We start from the raw sequence: 14554 nt of genomic DNA, 5'->3' as shown, positions 1-14554 counted from the left end.
TAACTCCTCATGCTTCTGCATGCAATGTTCAGGCTACCTCTGATGCCCACAGTAGGGCTGAGATTGCGGGGAAGGAGTTAAGGAGGTACCTTAGGAGCTTACTCAATCTCTCTGATTTATCTCCCTACAAACTGGGGCCCAACAACAACGGCCGGTACCACCATCAAGTGAGGCTTCACAAGAAAAAGAACAGGAAATTTTTCCCTTCCCCAACTGAAAAAAGGCGACAGAGTGCCGCTTCAAAATTTTAGAAGAAAAGAAAGAAGTGGAGAGAGACAACTTTTCTGGGACCCTATGTACTGACTCTCGCAACCCCCAATGCCATTAAAGTTGAAGGAAGAAGAAATGGATCCACATCTCCAATGTACGACAGGACAAACACAACACTTCCCCACACCCCCAGGAGAAGAAGGGAAGTTACTGTTATATGTGTTTTTTTCTGTGGTCTTCCTTCTGCAGAATTCCGGAATGGGCCTGTGTTAAGTGGTGGGGGCAACAAAAAGGAGCGAAAATGCTAGCAAATATGATGTCTTGTTTTGTTATTTTTGTCCTTTTGTTCCGTCTTGTTCTTTTCTTGGTTTCGCTCTTTTCAAGGGACCTGTTTCAGGGTGTGGTTTTTAATTGGGGGAGGGTGATAAGGGGGCAACAGAAAAAGCACTCCTAGTGACGATCCACCTTATAGCATGAGCAAAGAGGTAAGTATCATAATCAGAGTTGTCTTTGAATAAGGCAGGGGGCCAACCTCACAACGAGTCTGGGAATATGTGGTACGAGCACATGGCAACACTAGGAAGGGAGAGCGTTAATGGAACATGTTATGTGTGTTCCCCGATAGCCCGAGCAGCGGGAACACCCAGAACATTGATCCCAAGAGAAGTGCAGGTGCAGTACTTCCTTCATATGGCACTATGTGAAGTTACAGGTCTTTTCCATGGTCGGGCAATCACTGTACAATGGGTGGAAGAAGGGGAGATGGTGATGGTACATGACAACTACATATAATTTTGAAAAATGGCAAAGAACCCTGACATGAAGGACATGGTACTGCATTTCAAGAGGGAAGGACCCCAAAGGGGGAGGTCACGTTCACAAAACACAATACACACACTTGCCTCAACACGACAGGGCAGCCCATTCCTTAGTGCAGGACTAGTTCATTGATTCACCTTGAAGGGGCGGTTTCATATAAAGGTGAATGGGTGGAGGGGATAATGTGCTGTAGGGCAAGAGGTCTGGTGGGGTTTGGGTTGGGATAATGAGAGGTCTTGTGGAATTTGGGTTGGGATAATGAGAGGTCTTGTGGAATTTGGGTTGGAAGCGTCCACTGCCATTAATGCATCCTGTCTGAAAACATGGAAAGAGAATGTGCATGCTCTCACTTGGATGACAAAGAACAAAACGCATGTCACAACAGAACCACTTGCATGTCCTTCTTTGTGTTTCAGAGCATGGGGCACTATCAATCTGGGACAGAATAAGGACTGCGCTAAGACGATGGAGCTACGCGGTATGCGAGACGTCACCTCAACCATTATGGACCTGCGGTTGGCCTGCAGACCCCACACCTACCTTCAACTGCCGCCACAAGGGGCTGGCTCATTCTCCCTCGTGGTGCTGCACACATCTGCGTTAGTTGTGCCTCGTTCCAACATTGCCTCTCTCAATGTCCATGCTGTTGCCAAACTGTCTGCCGATCAGCAAGCATAGTGCCCTTTCAAAGATAGAATTACCTGCATCATTTTATTATTAATAAAAATAAAAAATGTCAGGGCTTCTACACCCTTGCCAGATGGCAATTGCTCATAAAGAGAATCTCAGTTTTTGAGACAATGGAGTGGAGAAAGTGAGCATGCATCTAGGATGGGAGGCCAGAAGACTGTCTGTAAGAGTGGCATGGAGGGTGAAAGACGAGAAAGAAATTAAGATCCGGGAGTCATCAGCATAAAAGTGGAAGGACAAATCAAAACGAATATATAACAGAGGCGAGGTATACAATGAAAAGAGGAGAGGGACAAGAGGGTACACAAAGGGCTGGCCTGATAATATGTTTACTACCAGACTGCTGAAAAACTTTTACAGCGAGTCCCTTATTTTTTTTATTTACTGGTCAGAGTCCCACAAGTTCTCTCAGATCAGGGATCAAGTCGAGGGTACACAGGGGTAGATGGCGTCCACCACTTTTTTCAGAGGCTGTTTTAAAGGACTAGGCCCTCAATGGTAAAGTGCCCGTGTTTCGTGCCCGCACGGTGTTGTGGATGCATAAAGCAGCAGCACTGTACACTTAAGAGCAAGCCGGTCCACTGCAAGCGAGTGAATGGAGCATGCATACCTGCTGCGTCACTTTACATTTACCTGCCGGTGGCTTTGCTTTGTGGTTCTTTGTGCTTATCCCTCAGCAACGGCAGCACCATCAGGAGTTCAGCTGTGACGAGCCACACCATCCGGATCCATCGAAGATTTCTACAGACACTGAAACAAAGCCATCTGCCCCCATCCACTTACAGGTACGTTTTTTTTTCTATTCATACCCTTTATGATATTCTTTTTCTTCTCCGATTTGTGCCGGGGTAGAATAGTACAGTTGTGGGTGAGGGCGGTGAAGAGGGTGTCTCAGTCCCTGCGGTGTAGAGGTTGGGGCGAGGGGGCAATCTGTTGTATCAAAAGAGATGGTAGTACCTCTGTTCTTGTTTGCCGCACTTCACTACAACGCAACAAACCACACATAGCCTCGCACAACAGCACATGATGGCTACTGACTGAAAATTCACACCTATGCTCAGCGAACGCTGTAAACTGAACTGAAGCTGCCAACAGCACATCACAGCTCTCTTGCTCTTTTTCCCCATTGAGTCTTACTAAGAAACCCCCCCACACTTATCCTCTTGCTTGTCAGATCCGCCAGAGCGCCAATGGACCACGCAGGTGGTGATAGTGCACGGTATGAAAATCCTTTAACAAAACATAGCATAGCCGAATGAAAAGACTTTAGAGGGTGCAGCGGTTGCATCTACTTCTATTGAGCTTTGCGCCGTACTGACCCTGAGACCGATCGCTTGCTCCTCTCTGTACCAGAGTTGGGATCTTGTATGGATTTTGGCACTAACATGGTGCTTGCACCCTGGTTGTTATTGCCTTCTATACATGTCCAAAGTTACCATGTTACAGTTGCTTGGAGATGTGCAAAGTTCATGTTGGAACTATGCATTTAACCCATCACTACCTTCGTATTTGTTTTTATCACTGATAACTAGATGATTCTTTAAGAAGCAATTCATTTACCTTGTGTCTTTCATTCCACTTTTAAAGACTTTACTGGATTGAAGACAAGCCGGCTGTTTTATCTGATGTGTTGTTTTATCTGATGTGCTTGTCCGAATGCCTTGTTGGGGAGAAAATCTATTCCACGGCCCAATTGCTTGCGCATGTTAATATGAGAAGTAGTGCATTTTGGAGTTTGTGTGCATTTTCGTGCTCTGTTTTTAGTTTTGGTGCACAAAATATTGCCAAACTACTGCGACTATAAATCAACTGTAATGGGGAGTCCGGGAGCAGTCTATGGCGTTGGCAACATGCCAACGCTTGGTGATGAAATTTGGGCCTTTATTCTCTCGCCCACGTCTGCTGCCCTGCTGCTGTTGCCGGGGAGATGCGCGCTACCAAAGTAAAAACAAAATGAGTGTATTTAACGAGATGCCCGTTAGATTTTCATTTTTATGCACTAATGCTTTTTTTTAAATCAAATACTGTCGGACTATGTTTAGGCTGTGGACTGATCTCTTTTTTTCCCTGCTGCCGGCCCGCGCCTTTGCAGAGGAAATTAGCCTTTGTTCCTTGGGAGGCAGAAGCCCGAGGCAGAGGGGGCCTGGGAAAGAGGGAGATAGGAATAAGACAAGAGAGTTGGTTTTGGAAGCCCTGGTTAGAGTGCTAGCTTTCCATCCCAGGCTCTCTCTTGTCCCAAATGCCCCACACTAAACACCGCCCCCCAGCATCCAGGGCGCGACAGGCGGAAGTGTGAAGTGCGTTGCACACAGGTACTGAGATGCTTGTGGGTGCTGCATACAGCAGCTCGGGTAGGTGTTGGGAGGGGGACTTCGAGCCCTGGGCTCCACAGCAGAGAGCAAGGCCTTGTGACAAAGCTGAGAGTTCGAGCCCTGGCTAGTGGTGCTCGAGTTGCACGCAAAGAGTTCCTCTCCCTCCCGTCTGAAACAGCAGAGTGGGAATTAAGCACCTGACAGGTCTGTAGTGTGAGACGGTGGCTGTTTTGGGATGGCCTCGCTGGCCTAGCGGGGAAGGAGTAGGCCATGCAAACACCAAGAGCCCTCTCAGCGACCTTTTGCTAAAATGTGCAAGAGAGTTTGCAATTCCTCTCAGAGGCGTGCTATTGCCGGAGCACGCCTCCTTAACACATTTGCTGCCCGTCTTGCCATCTGAAACCTGCCCGTTGCACCCGAAGTGCAGCATTGGGTGGATGCGAAAATCTGTAGCCTATTGGCAACCTTGAAAACAATGCCTGTGGCGGTGCTGAAGTATCTGCGGAAGCAAGCCCCTGACTGACTGACCCCATCATCCCTACCCCTAAAAATGTACGCAAATCCTGCTTTGAAATAGGTGTCAACTTTTCAGGGCCTTGCTCCCCCACGCACGCCCTCTACCCCCACTCTCGCTCCACCCACCCACTCTCTCCACGGCCACCCACCCTACCCCCACTCTCTCTAGCCCACTCTCTCAAAAACCCCACCCACCCCCCTCTCTCTACCCACACCCACCCAAACTACTCCCTCTCTCTCTACCCCCACTCACCTTACTCCCACATCCTCTATCCCAACCACCCACCCACCCTAAACCCATTCTATGTACCCCCACCCACGCATCCTACCCCCCACTCTCTCTACTCCAACCCACCCTACTCCTACCCTTTGTACCCTTATCCCCACCCTTCCTATCCCCTCCAGCCCAACCCCCACTCTCTCTATCCCCACTCATTCACCTTACCCAACTCTCTCTGTCACCAACCACCCCACCAACTCTCACTAACCCATCCACCCAGCCTACCAGCTCTCTACCTCCACTGACCCTAACACCTTTCTTGCCACACCACCCAAACTCTCTCTACGACCACCCACCCTACCCACACCCTCTCTACCCCATCCACATGTGCTACCCTCTCTCTCTCCCCCTGCCCTCTTTACCCCCTCTACCACCACCCATCCTATCCCCTTTCCTTACTCAACATTACCACCTCTCCCTTTACCACCACCAACCACCCTACACCCTTTTCCCCACCCAACCTCATCCTACCTCCTTTATTCCCCACCCACCCATCTTACTCCCTCAATATCTCCTCTCATCCTTCTGCTCACACACTTGCTTTATTTAGTACCCTCTCACTCTCACCCTTATCGCTTATATTTTCCTCTTGCTCATCTTCGATGGCACCCTCTGTCAATGGCTTTCCCCTTTGCTCTATTTCCCTTCTCATTCCATTGCACACCTGCACCCCTTATTGCATCCCCCTTTCAAACTTTGCACACTCCTTCTTGCACCCTGGTGCCTATAAATGCACAATGCAAAGAATAGCAGTAAACGTCAAAACTATTGGCATTGCCAATGCTTGTTTTGCATTGTTGGTGATAGGGTACCAGTTCAGATTGGGGGTTCTTGTGTGGTCACCCTTTAAAGAGTCCAAGAAGCATGGACCAGATTGAGATAGATTAGCTAATTGTGGCGAACTCAAATCAGCAAATGACCACCCCTCCACCGGCCTGGGAATCTAACAATGTTACTAAAACAGTTTGACACTCACTGTATCAGAATGTAATCACTCATTACCACATACCTACCCGAGCTTGACCCAGCTACAAGAGTAATGTATAATCTATTATAATGATGTTCCAAGAAATAAGAATTCTCTGTTGCACACAGAATGACTTGTAACATAGAATATTGTATCTAATTCAGAAACAATTTTAGGACAATGGTGACTCTGGGCATATTGACATTTTAAAAATCCCAATCTTTGAAACGTGGATGATATGAAAATGTAGATTTGACTAATGTTGTACAATCTATCCAAACCTTTCTCATTTGATATTCTTTTGTAGAAGTCATTTGAACAAAAGCCCCTGATGAAGAGAGTAAAAAATCTCGAAACGCGTCAGGCAATAGGAATAACATGTTTTATATTATAACAACAAATTGCCATTTTGAATACTTATCGTGATAGATAAATCCAGGCTAAGAAATACTACAACCTAAGCAAAGACTGGGATAGCCGCCCATATATTGGGTCGGTAATTTACGTAAAAAGATGGCCTTTATTACTAAGCCTCAGAAAGTGTGCAGGGACACGAGTTCCCCGAATTTGGGAACTTTGTCCGTTTAATTTTGTTGCAACCCATATGCCAGGGTTGTCATTTTCTTCTCTACGCCTTAAATCCAATTGTAAACTTATTTTCTCAACACATCTAATTTCCATGAATCAGTTTAACTATATACACATTAAATACAGGAGTGCAGGGTATTCCTGTCCATAATCTGGCAATGTAGGCAGAGGCTGAGCAAGCAGAAATGCATACTAAAATCCACATGTATAAGCCGAAAAATAAAACTCTTGACATAGATAGTCTCCATTGGGGAGTCAAACACAAAACAAAGGCTATTGTATTGTGTGAATCCTTATAAGAAAACTGCATTTAATTGGTTTTAATTGTTCTCTCTCTCGCACATAAAACAGACAACATGGCCTTTAGTGCCTTTGTTTGCGATATGTCCATGACATTTGAGCCAGCAGAATGACTTCCAAGCGTTGGCCATGCTGGTTTTATTTTCGATAAAGTACAAACTCATTCATGATACGTATTGAGGGCATCCCCTTAGCCAAATGTATCATGTTAGTGAATGAGTGGGAAAGCACTTTCTTCCTGCTCCCTTTTGAAAAGTAAATTTTCAATTGATGGCATTTTTCCCAGCGCCAATCTGGCCGTCCACTATCAGCTACCACTGATCTTAGATCTCCAAGTGGCTGCCACTGACTCGCCGCTCAGTACAGCCACTCCCACAGCCACTGCTCTCAGCTCTGTTAAAAAGAGATGCATTCTCTGCAGCAGGGACGGCTAGGAGTAAGATAGGTCCCAACACTCCCTCCTCCTGCAGAAGATGCCCGTTTCTTGCTGCCTGTCCTCCCTCCTCACCAAGGAAAGGAGCCGTCGGCTGTTCACGGTACAGGAGCAGTTCTCGAGAGTGCCTAGTAACAGCCTCCCACCTGCAAAAGCAGCCTCCACAGCGCTTCGATTCTAGGCGGCTCGGGAGTCTGTGACCTTCTCATTGGTTCTGCGGGGCGACCTCCTGATAAGAAAGGGAGTCAATGGCATACTGGCGGCTCGGGGTCCTTTCTATCACAAATTAGAGAAATAATCCTTCTTACTCAAACATGCTATCCAAATGAAACTATCTCACCCTACAAGAACATCTGCTGACTCTTAGTGAGACGCATGACCATAGTCTTCGGTGATAGGCCGCCTGTCTAAGATAGGGGACAGCAAGAAAGCTCACCTTAACTCTACAAATGGGACTATGTTGTTAATCCATCAATGGGTGAAACCCTAAAGTGGATCCAAAGTGTTCATTAAAATTTCGCAACTGAGGTGAATAGCCAGAATGTATTCATGACTCCTGAGATTTGTGGGATCGCTTTAAACTGCGTGCACTAATGACCACTCGTAAAGCTTATAAAGGAATAAGGTCGGCAGCGAGTGATACCTTTCCCTCAAACTTCCCACATAGTTTGTAACAAGTATACAGAAAAACCGTAATTCGGGACGGTATCTCGCGCTCGCACCATACAGTTAGTCTGAAATTTTGCTGATACAAGTCCTATATCACTATTTCTCAAAATAGATCAGAAATGTCACGCCAAGAAATCCATTCTCCTCTTATTTTACAAATTCTTGCACTTTTAATTCATCAAGAAGAAACAGCCGACACGTGTTTCGACCATCGGTCGTTCTCAAGGCCCTTACTCGATTTGTATAATATCTCTAAATTGAGATGTCAATGTTTCACTCAAGGTGTACTCTTCGAAATATGTGGAATCATTCCTGTATGGATGAGTCTGATAATTGGATGTTCCCCGTATTATAGTACTTGTGATGTATAGGCTCTAAATGCCAATTCTTTCCTTATCCAATCTTTGGGCTGAATCCCATCTGTCCGCTCTCTAAAGGGCTCCTTTAGAGAGCGGACAGATAGGATTCAGCCCAAAGATGTATAATCTCAATTTAGAAATATTATACAAATCGAGTATGGACCTTGAGAACGACTGATGGTCGAAACACGTGTTGGCTGTTTCTTCTTGATGAATTAAAAGTGCAAGAATTTGTAAAATAAGAGGAGAATGCATTTCTTGGAGTGACATTTCTGATCTATTTTGAGAAATAGTGATATAGGACTTATATCAGCAAAATTTCAGACTAACTGTATGGTGCGAGCGCGAGATACCGTCCCGAATTACGATTTTTTCTGTATTCATGACTCAACCGGGTCCATATCTAAAAATGCTGGGGAACTAAAAAATGAAATGTTTCCAAGTAAAAAATGCAGCAAAAAAAAAAAAACATAGGACCACCATCCGGTACCCAATATATCTTTTCTTGGGGTACATTTGTAAGTATTCAAGACTTCACTTCCATCTGAACAGTCAACCGGTTTCAGCTGAGCTAGTTCACTGGGCCGTATTCTACAAGACTCAAAGCCCCCCTCAACAAAAAAAAAATCAAGGATTACCCAAAACCAGCGCGCCAACAGACACTTGCTTCTAATGGAACATACTTTCTCGAGGGGAGACAAAGGGAAAACATACTGCCATCACAATTCGTTTCCAGGAACCTGGAAGTGCATAAGTATTTACATTATTTTTCTGTACATGGGGAGGTGATGGGCATCACTCACCAATCCAACAGTGAGCAGCAGGTATAGTGTTGTGTCTTGTGATCCATGCCTCGGTCCTGCATGAATGCTTGCTTGAGTGAATGCCTGGTGGAATGTATGCCTGTGGAATGTTGTGGTGGATGTCTCCTGTGTATCTTCCTACTTACTTACCCTTGGACTTACCTGAAGTCTATAACTTGTCACTGGAACTTACTATAGAAGTTAATTTCCCTTACCTGCAGTATCAGACTTTCATTTCACCCGTTACACTGGCGACGAGCTGGCTTGAGGGAAAGGCCAGGAACCTGCAGCTGTCCAGAGTGAGCAGCGCCTAGAAGCACGCCGTTGAGACCACAGGAGGGGACATCCACCTGCCCCCGCCCCCAAAGGTGAGCTAAACCCTGTCCCACAGCCCAACTGTTGTTCCATGGCAGGAAGGAGGCAGCTGGGGGGGCGGGAGTTGACACTGCAAGTAGCAGTTGGAGTATCAGTGGGGCCACATTGAAGCATTTTGGCCACTGGAGGGGACCGGCAGCGGTCATGGTGAGGATCTGTCATTGCTGTTTTGGAATTGTGAGAGAAAAAGAAGGCAGTCTTGAGAACACCACAGTTTGCCGGGGGCCTGGAGTGTAGCAGTGAGGATTGCGCAAAGGACCGGTGCGGACATCTCAACTTCATCGGGGCTGCATTTACAAGCCACGGCGAGGGGCGGTCACCGTGTTTGGATTTTGGACTTACCCAGCTTTGCCAGTCGTTGGGACTTCTTTGGTGCACGCCGTACGAGAGCGCCGCGTTGTGCAGAGCTGGAGCTCTTCTTCCATTCGGTGCTTAGTTTTTAATGAGGACGTCGGCCATGGTTACAACGGACATGCCATCCCCACATTCTCTGCGCCTTACAGAGGTCCTATCCTCTGATGGACAGTGTGCTGGTCTCCATTGCAAAACGAGATTCAACGCTGATCGTTGCACGACAGAACGGAATGCTAATGAAAATATTAACATATTGAGCACTTCGTTAGAGAAAAGAAGGCGATTGGAGTTTAAGGTTTCGGCGGGGGCTGCACAAGAATGCTGCATCGTTTCAGAGAAGAAATCGGTAATGCAGGTGGACACGGGCACAGATATGGAGGGGCAACAGATGCTGCACTCATGGGTATTCAAGGTACTGTAACAGGCGCTCTGCGCTCTGTGAAGGGTGCGTTTCAACAAGAAATTAGCTATATCCTCATTGGGATTATATCTGGGGTTACTGTCGCTCGTGGCATTTTGTTTAGAGAGCAAGTCAGCACTCCTGATTTATTGGCGTTCTTCTGAGAACTTTCAGTATATAACAAAGAATACTGGCTTGGTTACTGTTGTGATGTGAGGCCTGTGACTTAACTTAGGTCCTGCCTGTTTCAAGTTCTGTTTTGCTTGGTTGTGGTTGAAGTGGGCATGACTGTGTTTAGTGGGGATGATGTTAGCTGTTTCTTGGTATATTTGATGTGGCCTCTGTTTGGAACAATTGCAAAGCATTCAGCATGAATTTATTTAATCGTTTGATGTTACAGCTATGCATTGACGTTTTTCTTCCACAGAACATAAAGGTGGACTTAAAGTTTAGGGCTTGGACATTTACAGTTAGGATTGAAATACTGTGTGTCTTATGCATTGGTCGTGCTTCATCTTGGTAAGAATGTGTCTGGGTGTGAGTGGAGCCCCTGTTATGATGTCAACAGAGTTTTTTGGGGTGTTCTGCCACCTGTGGCACTAATATTGGGGTTTGGAACCCAGCACAAGTTTTTAGAGGGTGTTCTGCCACCAGCGCCACTAATATTGGGGTGGAACCCGGCACATGCTTTAGGGGTGTTCTGCCACCAGTGCCACAATTGTTGGGGTGTTGGTTTGTGGTCCGTGACTTTGGGGAGTTTAATGCTGGTACCTTAGGGGGTGGTCCTCTTCACCTTCTTGTGCACGGTAGTGGGTGCCTGTGCATTATGAACCTTGATCATTTGTTCTGTATTAGAATAATAGAAGATGATGGTTGTGCTGCGTTTCAGTGCACCTTAGTTGTTGGCATCAGGATGAATGAGGGTGCTTTTTTGGGATTGTATGGCATGGTGGTGTGTTGAAAGTTAGGGCTGGTTCCTTTGTTTTAGTGTCTGTTGTTAGGCCTGCGATTCTCTTCAGACCTTATGCCAACAAATGTCACAGATCATGAATGATGGCATAGGTGCTTAGTGCCTAGACAACACTGGCGTCCTTCTGAGCCATTTTAGACGAAGTGGTGAACTATATATCGACAGCGTTGCAGTACCAAGAAAGGACTTGATGTTATAATCCCCCAAGAACGTGAACTGAACATAGTGAACTACACATAGTCTGGACAACCAGCTGATTGTAACCACTTAGCGTGCTAATGGGTCTGGGGTCGGCGGGGGACAGAGAGGGAAGTGTAATATAACTCATTGTTATGCCCTACCACTAGTTTGTTTTCTTCTTACAGAACGTACCTTTAATTCAAAGGCTCAAGAAACCTGTCCTTGGCGCTTTTTCCTTTCTCCTGAGCCAAATATAGAATCGGCTCAGGCCGGACATTCAAGCACTGCTAGTTTCCCAATTCAAAGCAGATACACACACAGCATCCGTGGCTCTGCAGGTAGTTAAGCTGCTCAGGTTGCAAACATTACTTTTATCAGTGCCAGAGCCTTTCATATACATGATGAAACATTTCCAACTCAAAGAGCTCCCAAAAGCACTAGTTACCTTGCGTATCTTTGATAGTTAAAGTGAGCAACACCAAGCGCCATTTAAAGATGTGTTTATATCCATGATGTCTATCTTGAAATGCAAAAAAAGTTGCTTTAAGTCACTAATCAAATGTTTTCAACAACATGAATAACAATGAGCCGGAAGTTTGTGACAAATAATTTGCATATCTTGGTTACACAACTGTTACATGTATTAAATCGCTGAAATTTCAGTGGAGATAACTAGATTTTTCAGAATGGCATCATCTTGCATTCTGGAACTTGTAGTTTAACATTTAGGACGTGAACATTTAAGCAACAATTATATTTTTGTGGCTTGTCTTGTTGGTATAAGGATTTACATGTTGTAATGTGGCATTATTATGCAATTTGTGTTTTTGTAAGTAAACTCTATAAGACATTCTTACTGTACACCTTGAAATCCAACAATTTGAACCAAAGTTTGCGATCCTGGTCACACCCTCCGTACCCCTCCCTCCCTGGAAGCAGCCAGAGACCACTAGTTCTTTTTTTCCACTTCTACCACCACCACGAAAGGCTCACTTACCGAGCTCGGCGTCGGCTTCTCTTACTGTGTATCCAGTCCGTTAGTGAAGGCAGAGCCGCGGCGTGCCCGTCTCCAGTAGCAACGGCCAGTAAACGCAAATGCGCTTACGAGCCGTGAAGTGCTCTCTCGCTCCGCTGAAACAGACACAAGTCAGCACGGGCGCCATCTTGAAACGTGAAGTGATACATAACCGGAGGACTGCAAAATCGAGAGGACCAGGCAGCTCTGCTGGTAAAGAAATCCAACATTTTGCAAAAAAGACTCTGGCAGATTTACCAAATAATCCTGAGCGTTTAAAGCATTACATCGTCAGACTGCGCTTCCCTTCCGAACGCGGATTTCGTGGCAGGCAGCGCCGTTTGAGCAATTGTAACACAGAGTAATAGATCATCGATTGTTTTATGGACCGAAATCATACTTAAACTCACTGAAGACCTGTGGTCGAAGTGTAAAAAATAAAGTGGTGGAACTATGGCATTTGATTGAGTTTCGAGGGGCGTGTTCAGAGGCGGGCCTGAAAATGTCAAAGGTGGGCGGGACTTTTTTTTCAATTGGAGAGAATAGCTATTAAACGGTGGCTACTCACGGGATAAAAGGATGGCTTCAATAATATTTTTTGTTAACAAATTAAGTGTACCAATTTTGTGCTTGTACAGACCTGCTCCTGGATAAGAGGCGATAAAAAAAGAATACAGTGGAGTGTAAATGATGTGGAGAAAGAGAGAAGTGTGTGATTGTAGCTGGAAGGATAGCTCAGCAGCCCCCTGCACATTTTGGAAGCGAAACTACACTAAACACTACGGGTTCGGCACCCATTTCGCGGTGCTGTGCATGTTGATTCTAATATACCATCACGCAAAGTCTTCTCTCTCTTGTATGTTTTGGATTTCTGTATTGTGCTATATTCATGAAGGTACAACTGGAGAATAGGGATTGCCAACATAAAACAGGCAGATTGGATGCCACAGCCAGGATCTAGAGTGACCCTGTTTTATGGCATCATTATGTGCTTAATAACAAATAGTGCATGTGTTGATGTTATAGTGACTTGGATATTTTATAACCTACTACAATAGTTGGTATTATATCACATTTTTATGTGCAGCACATAATGCCAGATTTCTCTGGCTTCTAAGCGCTGTAACATTAGGTGTTACTACCAAATATAAAGTTAGTAAATTAATCAATGCCATAATAATGAAAGGCTAATTTGGTACCAGGCCACCTGAAAACTATTTGCATTAAGGTTTGCTCATGAGATGCAACAGATTGTTTCTTTAATTTTACACATATTTACAAGTGTAGCTTGCCTACTTTTATTCTGTGATGAAGGTTTTGTGTAGAGGTCTTCAGACGCCTTGTTTAATTTATATGCAGTTTCTGCAATGTTTGAGAGAGTTGAGGGGTAACTTGCTTGTGTTTTGCAAAAAAAACCTCTATTTAGGTAGCACAGTGTTACTGATCACTATAGAAAGGAGCAGTTCCCCAGTGCACCCAGAATTGGCATCAAGCTGCAGCAGTGTCCGTTTTATGGAAGGAAAGCCGCCCCTGGCAAGATACTCTCCAAAGTGCATTCGGGCAGATGCTGACCGGGACCCAGCTTTTCTTATAAGGCGGCTGCATGTACGGGTGGCTCAATAAACCAAAAATATCCCAATGTATCCTGGTTTCAATGACCATAATTACATAAAACAACGCACACAGAATGTTGACATTCCATGCACCTAAAATGCGGCGTTTGCGCTACCCAATTCTTTTTTAAAAATCATTTTATTTATCATTTTGAGAATAAAACATACAAGAGAAAAGTTACAATTACATATCCATTACACCAGAGATATGCATTCAATTTGTATAATATTTATAATAACAAATGACTAAGCCTAACCAAACTTAAATACACAATTTTAAAACCCAAACACACTACCACAAATCCCTATCTAATTGTAGAAAACCAAATATCCCAAGACAAAAGACAATACAACACCAACAAATACAACACACAACATCGAGTATGAAAATAATAACCTCCATCTGTCCCAGTCAAAAAATGGAGCATGCAATCAGTAAACCTCAACTGTATAATTCATTGAAGCAACCCCAAGTTCTAAGGTAATGCTATCCCTCTTCTGTTTCGCTAACATAATTCTCTCGTAATCAGACAAAGTGCGTGTTCCCTATCACAATATCTAAACTGTTCAGAACATCCCCCCAAAAGATGGGCACCCTTGAGCATGACCAAAGCATATGAAGCAGGGAGCCCCCACTAAGAACACAACCCCAACGGAGATCATTATCCAACAATCCTATCTTGGCCAATCGAGTAGGGGTC

The 14554-nt window shown here is 45.0% G+C and overlaps 1 protein-coding gene across 1 annotated transcript in view; it reads right to left on the bottom strand.

Moving 5' to 3' along the window:
* Positions 1 to 12313, bottom strand: part of ODAD2 (outer dynein arm docking complex subunit 2) — a 1183909-nt gene extending 1171596 nt beyond the window's left edge. Inside the window, exon 1 of the mRNA XM_069648108.1 lies at positions 12223 to 12313. The gene's annotated coding sequence lies outside the window, so the exon portion shown is untranslated. The remainder of the gene's footprint in view (positions 1 to 12222) is intronic.
* Positions 12314 to 14554: the final 2241 nt, after the last annotated feature.

This window comes from Ambystoma mexicanum, chromosome 2q, assembly GCF_040938575.1.
Source record: "Ambystoma mexicanum isolate Mex_15411 chromosome 2q, UKY_AmexF1_1, whole genome shotgun sequence".
Taxonomy (NCBI): domain Eukaryota; kingdom Metazoa; phylum Chordata; class Amphibia; order Caudata; family Ambystomatidae; genus Ambystoma; species Ambystoma mexicanum.
This window is presented reverse-complemented; position numbering and strand designations above follow the sequence as displayed.